This window comes from Sciurus vulgaris (genome assembly GCF_902686455.1).
Source record: "Sciurus vulgaris genome assembly, chromosome: 14".
Classification (NCBI taxonomy): Eukaryota; Metazoa; Chordata; class Mammalia; order Rodentia; family Sciuridae; genus Sciurus; species Sciurus vulgaris.
This window is the reverse complement of record NC_136475.1, coordinates 23,206,511-23,222,113: the sequence shown is the minus strand read 5'-3', so window position 1 is coordinate 23,222,113 and position 15,603 is coordinate 23,206,511. Positions and strand designations below refer to the sequence as shown.

Sequence of the window (15,603 nt, the reverse complement as noted above, 5' to 3'; positions counted from 1 at the left end):
AACGGGGATGGGAAGCCATTTCTCTGGAGGTCTTTCCAAGAGCTTGGAATAAATTGAGTAAATCTGTCATACTTGATAAATGGGAAAAAAGAGTGGGAAGGGGACTTATCATGGGGCCACCTGCCCCAGAACTGGCACTGTGGGGCGCCTCTGCCTTTGCTTGGCTCCTGTGACCCAGCAGATTTGAGGGGGCAGGAAGGCAGCTGTCAGCTTTCACATGGCACTCGCTCCTGGCAAGAGAGCAAGTCCAGCAGCAGCCAAACCCGTGTCATGATTCAATCAGCCCCACAATGGTGGAGCCTCCGCTGACTGGTGGCAGGTCACAGGAGTGTGGGAGCCTGTATGCCTCCCACATCTGACTCCCTAAATCATGCTGTTTTCCCTGCAGAAAGTCCAAGGAAGGCTGTGTGTGGACTTTCTTCTGTAGAGTCTCTTTACACAACCGAGAGATATAGCAAAGATCATGGGCAAGGATCCTCGTGTTACTGTTCATAACTCAAATACTAAATTGTCTCCAAAGGGATCAAAAAATAAAAATGCACACATACGCATGTAAACAGGTTAGTCTACTCAAAATAGAGTTTCTCAACTTTGGCTGAAATTTGGGGTCAGATAATTTCTTTTAACAGGAGGCTGACCTGTGCATTGTTGGATGCTTTCGGCCTCCCTGGCTTCTACGCACTAGATGCCACCTGCACAACCCACCTTGGACTGTGACCACCAGCGTGTCTCCAGACATTGCCACATGTTCCTGGAGAGGAGGAGGAGGATGTAAAGAGGCCCCTGGTGGAGAATGTCCCAGATCAAAATAAAGACATGTAAGTGTGTGTGCGTGTGTAATTGAAAATTCTGGAAAGAAATGGGAAGGCTAATGTTCTTAGAAACTGAACGTTAAACTTCATCTGAGAAAGTTTCTAAATGATGGAAGCCAGGGTGGAAAGTTGGCTATAATAGTTGTGGTATTGTTGAAATTTATTGAGTGCTTCCTGGAAGTCCAGCACTGTGCCTAGGTTCAGCACAGTTACATACATGAGCTCATTTTAATTATTATTCCTATTATATGGTAAGAAATAAAAAGAGGCTTATGGAGGTTAAAAAACTTTCCTAAGGATGGAGAACTAACAAGCAAGCAGCCAGAAGAAAACCAGTCTGAAATGAAACATACTATAAAAGACACTCCAGATTTTGAAGACTTAGTTCAAGAAAAAGAATGTAAAAAAATTTCGTTGACAATGTTTTATGTTGAATATATGTTGAGATGATATTCTTGAATATACTGGATTTAAAAAATATACTATTAAAATTAATTTTATCTGGATTGGGTGTGTAGCTCAGCAGTAGGTCACTTGCCCTGGGTTCAATCCTCAGCATCAAAAAGTAAATAAAATAAAATAATATACATATAGTTTTTTTAAATATTTTCAAAGTGGCTACTAGACATTTTTTAAAAAGCATGTGTGATTCACATTAAATTTCTATTGGATAATGTGCTGAACAATACTATCTTCCCTACCATCATTTTTAAGAAAAACCTTGGAAATAAAGTCAGAAAAAGGCAAATGAACACAAAATAAGGAGTTGCTAAGTATTTATATTCAAATTCACACATCAGCCCCATTAGTCTCTTCACTGACATCATATCAGGTTCATGTGGTCCCACACTCAGCCTGGGGTCGCTCTGCTGCTGTGCCAGCTCATGCATGCCACCATTGTCTCCTTCCAGGTCATTCCACTGGCCTTCCTTACCACCCATGCTTCATCTCTGTGCATTTCAGTTGGTCCAAAGCAAAGTCTGATTTCCAATCATCTTGGGCCATACAGTTCCAGTCACTGGTGTTATCTGAAACTTCCACTTGGATTATTTCTAATCTTACAGATTTCTCATTCAGAATGCCTCTCTAGAAATCTTCCTGCTATCTGTGCACCCTCTCGGATCAATGTGTCCTTGTCTGGAGATACCACATTCCTCTCCAAGACTAGCCTGCATGCCCACTAGGCCTCATGCTGGTGGACACAGATGGGAGAGGGACATCCTGAATCACTTTCCTCCCCTCTCACCAATGTTATTGTGGGCTGGATCTGCAAGGTGGGCTTGAAACGATTACCAACCTCAGAGAGCTACGTGGGAATTAATAACCTACATACGACCCTTCCAACACTGTTTGGATGTGGGGAAGCTTTCATGAACTTCAGCCACTGGCATTTCTCGTTGTCCTTGAATTTAAAAGAACTCAAATCACATACCTGGGAATGTCCCTGCTCCCATATGACCCATGTACCTGTGCTCATCCTCTTTGTCTCAACCATTGGGGATCGTGAAACCAATCCCTGGAAATTGGTACCAGAGGGTAAACAACACACCAGGGTCTGGACAGCAAGAGGAAATCTGCTCTCCTGCATTGTTAATACAGTCGATCAACAACTCTGATCATCATGCAGTTTAAATTATCAGACTACGTCCAAAGCAAAGGAATTTGTTTCAAATCGGTAAATTCCAAGAAAGGAAGTCTTCCAAACAGTCTTCTGGGAGAACACCCCCAGAAAGCACAGGCAACAGGCTGCAAGGCCTATTGAGCCTTGGGGACTCACTCTATTCCTGCTTGGGGCTGAGCCTCCCAGGGAGGAACAGAAGCAGGCAGCAAGCTAGAGACCTGGGAATGGCAATCAACCCCCACTACAGTCAATGCTTGGAGATGGATGAAGGTATCCCTTGAATAACCTCACTTTGCAACCTTTATGCGAAGGTTTGACAAATGACACCAATGAACGGTACAAGAAAGTGATTAAAACCAGCCCTTGCAAAGGCAGAGATAACTATCCTGGGGCTTGTCTCTCCCTGAGTTCTCCCCATCCAACCACCAACCCCAACCCCACCACTCCCTTGAGTTTGCCAGAGTTTTCCGGGACTTTAATATGCTTTTTACATCGAGTCACGTTTTACTCCCCTCTCTCCACCCCTCCCTGATATATGAGCTTGTTCTTTGGAATCACCTTCCATAGACTCTGTGTCGCTGGAACGGGAATAAAAGTATTCATTTGATGTGCCAAAATGCTCATCAGCTGGCTTTTGATGCAGGAATTTTCGGCATGGCATTTAGCAATCAGAACTTTCTCTGAAATCCTTACCGGCAATCTTTCCTGTTAATGAATATCATCTAGGGCTCCTTTTAGAAACAGATTCTCCACCTTAAAGGAGACTCACGGGATCAGGTTGTCTCTGGGAGAGGGCAGGAGAGTCCAGGCGAAACAGAGAGGTCCAGACAAACCACTGGGCATTCCCCTGCCACTTCCCTGGCAGGGGGTTGATGCACACGGTAGGGAACATCCCTACCGACCCTCTGATGGTTGTGTTTTGCACCTTACTTAGCTGAATGCTTCACTAAACTGTGATGCAGGGGCAGGCATTAAAGGGAACAAACCCATCAAATGCAAATTCACAAGGCCACAGAAACTCCCACATGTTCATATCTTGTTAGCTAGGTTAGATCAGAGCAATCATAGCCACACAGGACTGTGTCCCCAAAGAGGCCCTGGAAGTGGTGAAAAATGTTTAGAGGCACTGGTGATGGCAAGGTGGTGAATTATGCTCAGAAATAGCAATCCTCAACTTGGTCTCCATCTCCCCTGCATTTCTCAGAGCTATTGGGAAGTGTCACCTAGCCCGCTGGTACAGATGATAGTCTCTAGCTCCCTCCTCCCCATTCACTGACAGGAAAATAATTCACCGAAATCCCATTTCTGAGCATGTCCCAACCAGTTTCCTGGGTGAAGGAAAAACAGAGATACATGCCACATGTAAGCAGGTTAAGAAAACGCACTTAGCAATCCAGGCCTAAAATAACAAATGATTTGAGTCCTAATAAATGGGTGGCTTGTCAAGAAATCAAAACCCTTTAGTGAAGGTAAAATGAAATACAGGCTACCTTTAATAAACTATTTTGGGGGGGTCCAGTCAATCAATCTTTGAAAGCCATCTCTCTAAAGCCTCATCAGGCACCATATTTATTACTTTCTGCATAAACTTGGTGAATGATTCTAACATAAGCCATAGCCAGGTGTAGCATGTAGTTTCTTGATCCTGATCCTTAAAAATAAATAACAAGGTGACTCCTCTGGGCTCTATCTTTCCCCTTCACAATCATTTCCATATGCTTTACATATGCTATATTAAAAAGAATATAGTTATTATGCATCAATACACAATCAATAAACCTGAGGGTGGGAGAAGCAAGTGGGTTTTCTTTCTGGTGGTGTGTGAGAAATGAGGGGACCATAGAAGCACTAGGACTTAGGACCTAGGAGATGGGATTCTCGGTAGGCACCCATGACTGCCGCTATGACCAGCACCTGCACACCACAGCAGTAAGAATAATAGAAAGGTAAATATTTCAGAACCTCAAAAAGCAAACCAAATGCATTTGCAATGAGAGCTGCCATTAATACAAACATCTCTTGAATTATCAGAAGAGGGTGATAGTAGGTGTCACAGGGACAGGATGTCTTGGAAACTGAACAATAGCAATCTAGGGACCCTGAGCCTACTCTTTGTACAAAGGTACTGCCATGGTATGCATCAGAATGAGGATCACGGAGGATCCTCCAAAGAAACACAAAGAGGGGAAGCTCCAAAGTGAAAGAATGAGCTCAGTCTTACCTGTCTCGTTTATGACCTTTTCCCTTTTCTTTTCCTTTTTTTTTTTTTTTTTAACTGTCCTTCAAGGGGGCTGAAAAGCAATTTTCATGCTATGGCTCTAAATATCAGTTTATCCCTTTGACAGGATTCTGAGCATGCCCAGTAGGAATGATTTAACACCGCACTGATGACTTGCAACAGAAGAACGTCATGTGAAAAGGTAGTCTGCCACAGCTAATGGGCTCTTGTTTCAAAGGGATGCTGTGTGTACATTACCAGTGTATGGAGAAGGTGCGGAAAGGCCCAGGCAGCCATTAGGAATGGAGTGTTGCTGATGATGAAAAGGCACTTTGCCGGTGAGGGAATGGTGGGAGAAAGAAGGCTTATCTGTCTTTTTGATTAGAAATGCATGCTTCCTTTCATCATCTGAGCTGAAAAATTGGCTTCTGCTCTTGGTTTATGAAACCATTTTTCTTTTTCCTTTCTTCCCAGGTTTGCAAACTGCTTAATAAATTAGTTACTGTGAGGTACATGGGTGCCACAATAACCTTAGAGGCTTTTCCCAAATGCATCCTTAATATTTTATAAGTATTTAAATAGATTTATTCAATTTGAGAGGGCTGATTTATTAAAGCTGGCATTCTGGCATGAAAAGGGGGTACTATGCAGATTAAAACTGATCAAAAGAAAAATTTAAGAGGTGTTCCTGATTCATAGGAAGTTTTTTAGGAATTAGAGCAAAACTTTTGGTGCAGTTAATTAAGCAGACAGAGTCAAGAAACATCTAAAGCATAGAAGCTGGAAATGGGAAATTCAGGTCTGTGGTCATACAAGTGTCCTGATAGGTCACTCATTCATTCATTCATTCATCCACATAACCAACATTACAGAGAGTGTTGAGTATTGGTGTCTTTCTGTCATTCTGTTGGGTACAACGTTAAAAAATAATAGGACAGAAACTTAAATGTCTATTTAGGCCTCCAGGGATGACAACGAGAGCCAGGTCATCTTACATAAGTTTTCATTTTTAATTGTAAGTAAAAAAAAAAAAAATCTTCCCACCCCAGTCTGACAAGAGTGGGACAAGATTTGGGGCTCTACAGAGTTGCTCTTATCTCTAGCAAAAGCAGAGCATCCACAGGAATTTCTCATGAGGTGACCGATGTTACCAAGTTGGGAAAGGCAGACAGACCAGTAATGTCTTGGGGTCCATTAGAAGCCATGCTGGGCCTCCATTGCTTCTGAACTGCGAATCATTCAGAGTTCTGAAGATCAGATTCCAGATTCTTGTGGCATCAGACACTCAGAATCCCTTGCCATGTGTCCAAGCCATTTCCGAAAAGTTAATTTTATTCTACTGGATGAAAAAGCAGATTTGGGGATTTAGATCAAGCCACAAAAGCTTCAGGGAAAGTAGTCCGAATTAAAAAGAACATAAATCATCTTTTCAAAATATGTGTTTTTCTTATTTACTGGATTCCTACATGCATAGTATCTGTCAAGTGTCAAATCTAAATAGTCAGACATTCACTTCTAAAGAGGATGGGCTATTTTAGACAGTACGAAATGATCAATACCGTGAAGCACAATACCCCAGTGTACTTTGGAGAGTATATGAACAATTAAGGTAATTATCCATATCAAACTATTTCATAGAAATATGCAACAAAGAAAAATAAATTACATTAGGGTCTAAATGATCAGAGAGCAGCCACCACATGGGCTGCCTTTCTAAGACCTTACCTTTTTCTTTTCCATCCTACTATCTATTTGACTAAGAGAGCTGAAAATTATACCATTTGTGTTAGAATCAAATGCAAATGGAATAATTGTCCCTTCTCTAATCAAAACACATTTGTGGATTGAAATACCACATGGGGCAATTTTCAGTTAATCATGGATGTTAATAAATATGACTCTAAGCTCATAAACAAACATTACTTTGGCTAATAGAATATAGGAAATTATTGTTAAGCTTGATCAGACATGTAACAAAAACTGAACTTTGCAGAAAGTCAGCAAATTAACTATTTGAAAATAGAGATGAGCATCAACAGTAATGAAAGATTAGATTTAGCTAAAATGCTTTAGACAAATCATGCATTAGCATTAGGAAATATTTAAAGCTGGCTTTGGTGAAAATGGAAAATATTAATATTATGTGAGTATTAGCTTCTTCAAAGAGCAAAAACCAGAAGCTTAGTGATTAGAGATTTAAAAGACTAGAAAATCAGGTTTACCAACATCAAAATTACCCAGAGTCTGAATTATATCAAAGCCTCTAACAGTGAATGGTGTTTTTTCAAATGAAATAGAAATATTCGATACTCACGCTATGTCCATCACTAAGCTTGTAAACCAATTTTAGATTCCTTTCTTTAGCCTTCCCTAAATGTAAAATATATATTTGTTTTGGTGACAAATGCCTAAATGGTCATAAAATTGTTCCAATCAGCTCTAAGTCTAGGGGTTCAATCAGACCTATAGAGGCATTAAGAATAGATGAGCTTATACTACCATCCCTACTTCCTTCAATACATTTAAAATTAAAAAAAAAAAAACCTTAAACAACAAGACTGATAAGTGCACCATATCTAAAATACCTGTTTCTAAATTTACCCATTTCAAAATTCTAATCTGTTCCTAGAAGATGGGTTTTTTTCTTTTTTCTTTTTTTTTTTTTTGGGGGGGGGTGCCGGGGATCAATCCTAGGGCCTTGTGCTTAGAAGGCAAGCACTCTACCAACTGAGCTATCTCCCCAGCCCTGGGTTTTTTTCATTTGCAAAAGTGGGTAGTGTTGTTTCTTTGCTTTCAGGGTGCCCCCAAGCCAAGTCTCCTGCCAGGTCATCCAACACTGTGAAAGAAATGGTCTTGAAATTAAAGCAGTATAAGTCCATATCAACTTCTTGGCATCAGGAAGAAGAATTATTACTTTATCTGCTATGTTTTTTTTAATCTTTAGGTCAATGTGAAGATCAATCTGCATACCAATGCAGTTAATTTCCTTTGCAAGATCATACACTAATCTAAGCATCTAGGAAACACAAACCTTCATCTGGAGAATTCCAGTGCGACTATCAGTACTTCCTGCAGATTGTTCAGGTAAGTCACTCTTCCCCTTTACCCTCTACCTCTGACAATGTTTTCTTGAGTCTAGAAAAGGAGAAGAAACAGGGTTGTGAACTTGGACTCAGGAGACCACTTTTTGATGCATGTGGAACCCATTCATAATCTACCTTCATCTTTCAAAATCTACGTTCAGTTAATAAATTATTACTCACCAGAGTAATAATCAGTGCTATTTATCAAAGGGCATGAATTCATCAGGCTTTGTGTTTATATTGTTTTAACTTGTTAAACTCTTACAACCATTCTATATGGTAAGTACTAGTTTCAATCCTCATTTTTAGACGAGAAAACAGAAGCTTAGAGGGAATTAAAGACTGATCCTGATGAATGGAATAGCTGAGGTCTGAACAGAGGATGATTTCGGAACTGCAGGCAAGGAGTAGTGAAAGCACAGTCCTTAGAAACATACGCTGTCAGTGTTCTGAATCTACTTTAAAATATCCTCTTCAACTCAAGATTGCAAAATGTCCCCACTCTACAGTGTAAGAGTGAAAGAATTACTCTTATTAAAAAATAGAATTTCTCCTTTTAGCTGGAGGCGTATAGCTTCCTGCTCCATTTTCCCATCAGCAAGGAAAGAGAGTAAGAGAAATACTTATTGTGCTAGCTGAGGGCCCTGTAGGAATGTCCTTTTGCCCTTCTGCCTTACTGAAGACCAGACTAAATATTTCTGAATGTCTACATTTTAAAATTTCCACCAATAATGAATAAACCCCACTGGGGGCATCCTATCCAGAACCCTGCATCCTTAGCAGGCCTAACATTGTACTGGTAGAATTGCATCACCATGCTCATGACTTTGGGTGCCCAATCCCTGGATCTTTTCCCTGCAATTGAGTCCATGTGTAAAACACTGGATGTTCTAAAGATCCTCTCCTGGAAGGCCTTGAAGAAGGCAATGAACTTTCCTAGTCTAGTATCTTCAAGGAACCTATAAATGAAATAGGTCAAGGATGAGGCACTTAGTAGCTGGGGGGAAAAAAAATCTCTAATTTATGGAACTTTGGCTTCCCTGTCTGTACAGATTCCATATAAGGAATAGTAACTTTTCAAGCCAGCAGCCTGGACATATTTCTTGGTCATATAATTCTCACAGTTCTAGACATTCCAAGGTAGAGGGTCATTCACACAGAATTGTAGTTTCTTATGTATATTTATTTCCAAAGTATCCTATGCATAGTTTCCCAGTGAAATCATAGATGGAGGCAAGGGAAATGCTAACTGGGTAATTTGTCAAGCATGCCTAGAAGAGGCAGTCAAAAAGAACTATGCTGGACCTTGCAGGCAGGAGTGCCCAGCGAGAACTGGCTGGCTGCAGCGTGAGCTTCCACCACTGGGCCCTTCACTTGAACTCCAGTGTTTGCCTTGGGGATGATGTAGGAAGAGAAGAGGGAGGAAAGACATGTATGAGATCTAAAGAATAAACTTCTCTATGGTCACTAGGAGAATGGCATGCATGACACGTGAGCAGGGTTGGTAGGGTAGAGTAATGGAGCGCAGCAAGAATGTGCGGAGAGGTCAACCGTCAGCAGCCAGGTGTCTCCTCTGAATCCTGACCACCAGCCAGCAAAACAGCCGTGGGCGCTGCTCCTGCCTTAGCAGTTTCATCGCTCTTACTGTGAAACACGCCCGGCAGATCAAGATGGCAGCACGTTCTCTTGGGATCTGACAGTTATTAAAAATTAAAGGTCAAATTTTTAATTTTTGCTGCACGGTACTTACAAAGTAACCAAATAGTACATTTAGTTTTACATCTCAAGGTGAAAATTTGAAAGATAGGACATATAATAAAATGAGGGCAGTTTTTAAAAAGACCCAGGGATAATTGTTACCAACTCTAAGATAATGGGAATAGTTTAATCAGAAGTGTTTTTAGAGGCTGAGGATGTAACACAGTGGTAGGGCACATGCCTAGCATGTGAGAGGTCCCGAATTCACTCACTAGCAACACACAAACACACACATACAAACACACACACACACATTCTTCTAAGACTTTGTAACAAATACTGAATTATCCAAGGGGAAAAATTAGTTTAGTCTTTATTCATTCAACAAATACTTATTTTATTTATTCATTCATGTAGGTATATTGAAAAGACAAAATTCTGGACAAGTAACATATGTCAATGAACGAAAGAGGTGAGTCAGACCCTCCTGAAACATATATTCTCATGAGGGGAAAAACAATAATCAATAAAGACAACAAATAAGAAAATTCTCCTATAAGTCAAAAATGTTAAGTGCTAAGAGAGAAAGAGAAATTTGGGCAGTTGAAGAATTTGGAATCTTTATACCTTCATGACTTAAAGTCAATGAAAGTGCATTGAGGGTACAGGATTTGGAATGAAATTTCCAACAAGAAATTCTCGCACACTACTAAATGTGTATTGTACAACATGCACTAAAATCTATGTGTGACAAAGAAAGACAAAATAATCAATGACTACAAAAGATCTTTCTCTTAAATTTATGTCTATATGAAATTATTTTTAAATATATTAGGCAGAGATGACAGAGAATATTACCTGGTGTTAGAAAGTCTGAGTTTAGTCACTTTGTTTTGCTATGACTGAACTCAGACTGACTTAAACTCAATTGACTTAACCTCCTGAAGACTCAGTAGCAGGACCTGCCACATACAGAAAATGCTTAGGAATGATAATAGTTATTGTTCATTGACTGCTTAGTGCCAAGAACTTCCTCTAAGAACTCTATTCTGTATGAACTCATTTAATAGCCCATGTTCCTACAAGGAAGAACCTGTTTCCTTCCCATTCTATAGATAAAAATGCTGAGGCACCAAATGGTAAATGATTGGCCCACAATTACAGAGCAGCAGTTCTAGAACTCATAGTCTTAGTTCTTAATTTAGTCACTAAATTGCTTAATTATTTCTTTACCTCTTCTCTTTCCTCTTTTTCTCCTTTTCTTCAATCTCTTCTTTTGTCTCTTCTTCACCCTCTTTTCCTTCATTTACCTCTTTTCATTTCCTTGTTCCCCTCTTCCTCCTTGTAGCAAAATCTGAAAAATAGGGGTTTAGGGCAGAATGTTTGTGACTAGTCCATTTGGCAACAAGGCCTCCAGCACAGTTGTGAATTGAATATTTTTCCTTTGGCTCCTTGTATCCTCTCCCAGGCTGTCTGCTACATTGTCTATCAGTGGTGATGTGCTCTCATCTCTGCAAACTGTTTATGATGTCTGTCTGAGAAACTCTCCAGAGCTAAGGCACTAAATAGATAGGGTTTGAGATGAAGCATGATCTAGAACAGATTGAGGTACAGGTATTTAGGTACAGAGGTTCCTCAAAGTTGCATCATACACAGCAGTTGCTGCCACCTGCTAGTCAGGTCAACCCAGATCATGGAGGGTGACAAAAGAGACATTATACCAGTTTCCCTGGTCCTCCAAAACTGGGCCTATGGCTGCTCAGAGGCCTAGCCTTGAAATGCAGGATCCAGTGTCACACTGCTGGCTCAGCCATGATGTAGATGACTTTCTACAGGCGTCTGTCTGCCTGGTCCACCCCACTCATCTCCCAACCTCACACCCTCCCATTCTGAGGTCTACAGCATTCAAGATAAGCATTCTGGCTTGAATGGACTTATGAGAGAACTGCTTTGCCTGAAAGCCAGAATCCACTGGAGCCTGGAGGCAACATAGCTATAATACCCAATTAACTGGGAGTTCATTTAGCAAACACAATTCCTTTTATTTGATGTACTTTCAGTGTTGCTTATGAAGCTATATTCTACTTAGGAGTATGAACTCGCCAGTGATTTGCCTTGTGTTATGAATCATTTATCTAGTCAATCTAATATTCTTCCCTTATGCATCTTAATACCTCAATTAACTATTATGAGTCATTTGTTATTTGTATACCAGAAAACTGCTTTCCAAGTTATTACTTATTGGTCATAATCAATTAGGGAAGTTTTTAGACTATGGCTGTCTTATATAAATACACTGGTAAAGTTCAGCTCCTATGATTTCTGACAATTAAATTGTTCTGTCACTTGGGGACGCTCATTAATCTCAACTTGTCATCCTTGTTTATGCAGGTTATAATGGGCTATGTGTGTAAGTGAAATGAGATGCTAAAAGGCTTTGCTTTTTAAATCTTCGATAAAAATAAAATTGAAATACTTTCTTAAAGTGGCAACTTTGATTTGTACAATCTGAAGGAACTATACTCTGGCAGGGGCCTGTCAACTGCACTAGAACCCACAGCAGTCTTTGTATAGATTTGCAATGAAGAGACTAGCAAAATGTGAACTTGTTCTGACCTCCTGTGTTCTTAATATTTGTTGTATGTCCAGAGAAAGAAAGCTCCAAGAAGAAAACCAAACTATGTTGTGCTCAATCACTAGTCAACTTTTAAAAGTTTGGACTATACCTATTCATAAGTGAGTAAGAGAAAAGAAATATCATAGTGGTCAGAAAGGTCCTGGGATCCACAGCGTGGATTTAAGTGTAAGGAGTTGTCATGAGAGGTACCACAGGACTGCTATTATGATGTAATTTATTGAGCATCATTATTTATGATGTGAAATATGCAAAGAGTGCATTAATTAAATTCAGGTGTCCCTACCTTTAGCACAACTTCTGACAATAATTAAATCATACAAAGTGACCCAAGTCAACAGATTAGAAATCTGAACAGAAATCTAAGAGCCTTAACCAAGTCATAAATCACTGTAAAGGAAACAGTAGGTATTATTATTACATCGAGAGCGAGTCTGAAAAGAATGCGTAATAACAGAGCTGATGAAAAATGTATCTGAAACAGAACTGTAAAGAACAAGGGGAGCTCAGATATCCAGATGAGGCTGCTCATCAGAAATTGGCTAGAGAAATAACTACGTAGAAAAAACGAAAAATGTTTCTGAAGAAGAAGAAGAAGAAGAGACCAGATTCACTTCCCAAGAAAATTCAGGTGGCCTCACATTTATTGAACCACACCACCCTGTGGGGCACCATGTTGAAAGGGATTTGGGAATAAGTTTATTCTTTAAAAAACATCTTTGGTAACCTTGAGTCTTCTGAGTCATGCAATAGCTTGGGACTAGGTCCTGAAAAGCAAAGAAATCACTGTCGTGCAAGGACTTTCCTCCAAAGGTTGAAAGAGAGTCAGTAATTAGCGTGGGACGTCCTTTCTTATGATTCTGGGTGATTTCTTCCCTTCTGGCATAAGCACAGAAATAGTTTCTGTAACTTGCTGAAGGTTAAGGTAAGGATGTGAACTTGTTCTTTCCACCTCTAGATCCCTTCTTGTCCAGCACCACTGACTTGCCTCCCTCTTCATACCTGTCTGACCCTCTATCCCCAAGTCAGACCATCTCCTCCTTCACTCACAGTGAGCTGGAGAACTGTGATTCCAATAAGTCCTTGACAGCAAGAACTGCCTCCTGTTTGCTTTCCAATCCCACACAGTGCTGGCAACAAATTAGGTATGGGTGATATTGGAGGAAGACAGTGAAAGAAAGAGGCGAGAGGAATTGCTGGAGTTGGCTACTTATGCAGGGCTGCACAGGAGGTCATAGTACAGAGATCACTGGGGAATGCCAGTTAAGATAGACAGCTACTTGCCCAGTTCTATGACTGGTTGGCTGCATGTACTTGAGCAGATAACTTCTTTTACCCCAGTCTCCATTTCTCATCCATAAAATGGGAAATTGACCCAACTAACCACCGTGATGCCTTGCAGATCCCACATTCTCTGATTTTACATTCACTTCAGAGGTGTTCCTTCCAGGTCTGCCCGTGACCTTGAAGAACCTGTACTTTACCCCTTCTGTGGCAAGCACTCTGTATATCACCTTCCTGTGATCCCCCTAACAGCCCTGGGATGATGCTATCATTCTTATTCAGTAGAGAATGTGAAACTTAGCAGCTTTACAAACCCAGTGTCACATGGTCAGCAAGTGGCAGGAAGGCAGACCTTGATCTCTCATGCACTTAAAAATTGTCAAACCTCCCAGAGCTTGAGAACTGTCGAAACTCTTAACTGACTTCTTAGAAAGCACAAAATACTATCCTGTGACCCTGAAAAGTTTCCAATGTGATTTCCTCAATCAACAGGGACCTGAAACTTGAGAAAACGAAAGGATCATTCAGATGTGATTTTTGGAATGGCCATGTTCACAGTCACAACTGTGTCTCTAACCCTGGGCAAGCATTTGCAAAAGCGTCAGATCGCTGCAAACCTGTCAACACTTGGCTGTCTCTGCCATCTCTTCCCAAGCCAGGCCCCCAGAGCACTTTCTGTTCGTACTATTTGGTTGTCACTTAATCACACAGTCCCTCAGCTAGCCTGTTGCTTCGTGTGCCTGAGTCTCTCCTTGCCAACACAAACACAGGTTCCTTAAGGACAGAAACTCGGCTTTATGTTTCCTTCCAGCCCTGCAGTATCGACAGCAGAGTTGGACTCATAAAGTGACCCTCCCTTTTGTTCAATCTATTCGGCACATTTTCAGCAGAAGGTCAATCATTGTGCTTTTTCTGTGCCTCAATTCTAGGGCCCTAAAGGTACTAGCAAGCCCACACTCAACGGGAAATCCACCCAGAAGGGTCTTCAGTATCACATCATGCTCTTGAGCACAGCACAGCACTTTACTGCCAAAAATAACATAATGCCAAGATTAAGAAGGTGGGGTGCTGTCTGCCTTCTAGGGAGGGGTTTGATTCTACTAGAGCTCTTCAGGGGATAGTTCCTTCCTGGCCCAGAGCAAGTTCAAGATCAGGCCCAACAGAAACAGGATGATAAAACTTCAAGACCCTAGGGAGTCCTGCCAACTCCTCCCTTTAGGATATGCCCATGCCTGCCCTATCCCTACCAAAGCTGAGAGTACTGAATTAAGACAGAAATATTTAGAAACATGGATGATAGAATTTCCTTCCTTCTAAAGGAAATCCTGCACAGCAAAACATCTTGCAGAAAACACAAAATTGTAAAACCCAAATCTTTTTAAATATATCATGTTCAGAGAAACCGTCTACCTGCACAGCAAATATGACTTGGAGAACAGGTCTCCCATATCCCTTTGAGGACTGGTGGATTTGCCAAAGCAGAAACCAGAAGGCTTGCTCACCGGCCCTGAGGTTCTGCTTTACAGGGCAGTGGGCTTTGCCCCTTCCATATTGCAATGTGACCGTGGAAAGTTGAGTCATCTGAGGCAAAAGTGTTTGATTTCAACAAGTGAATTCAGGGCTATATTCAGGATGCACCCTAGAGTGTCAGAAATTCATTTCCTCCAGCAACTGGAAATTCAAGGTGCAAAATATGAAAACCCATCATAAGATGATCTGAGTGTCCATGCACTGAAGAAATAGATCTCAACCAAAAACAGAAAGATAACCACAGTATCAGGGATATAGCAATAATAGTTACTATGTGCCAAACACATGCCATGTGCTAAGATCATTTCTATATATGTATTTTTTTAATCTTCATAAAATTTCCGTGAAGTAGTGCTTACTCCTGCTTTGTGTATGAAGCTAAGACACTTTTCGAGAGATCTAGTAATAACGCAGTTCTGAAGTGGCAGGATCTGGTGTCCAGCTTGTTAGACACCAGTGTTTAGTTTACGTGTCTGTCCTAGCAAACAGCTGGATATCCAGGGCAGATCTTGGAGTTTGGTTTCTATGGTTAACAAACGTGAAGGAAAGGGAGACACTTGCTAACTTGCCTGGGAACCTCATTTTGGGCCCTGCTGAGGGGCCGCACTGCATCCTTTGGTTGTGTTGGTTAAGGGACAGTGGGTGCAGAGAAGACTTGGATTACAGAAGGGCCAAAGTGGTGATTCTGAACACATTCTTTGAAAGTGTTGTTATTCGAAAAA

At 40.9% G+C, this 15,603-nt stretch overlaps 1 long non-coding RNA gene across 1 annotated transcript; it reads right to left on the bottom strand.

Moving 5' to 3' along the window:
- Positions 1–5,764: 5,764 nt before the first annotated feature.
- On the bottom strand, positions 5,765–14,855 carry LOC306643667. Its single transcript, XR_013759029.1, has 3 exons — positions 14,762–14,855; positions 7,683–7,786; positions 5,765–5,990 (listed from the first exon to the last, which is right to left on the bottom strand). It is a non-coding gene; the product is annotated as an uncharacterized lncRNA (long non-coding RNA).
- Between the last annotated feature and the right edge of the window lie 748 nt (positions 14,856–15,603).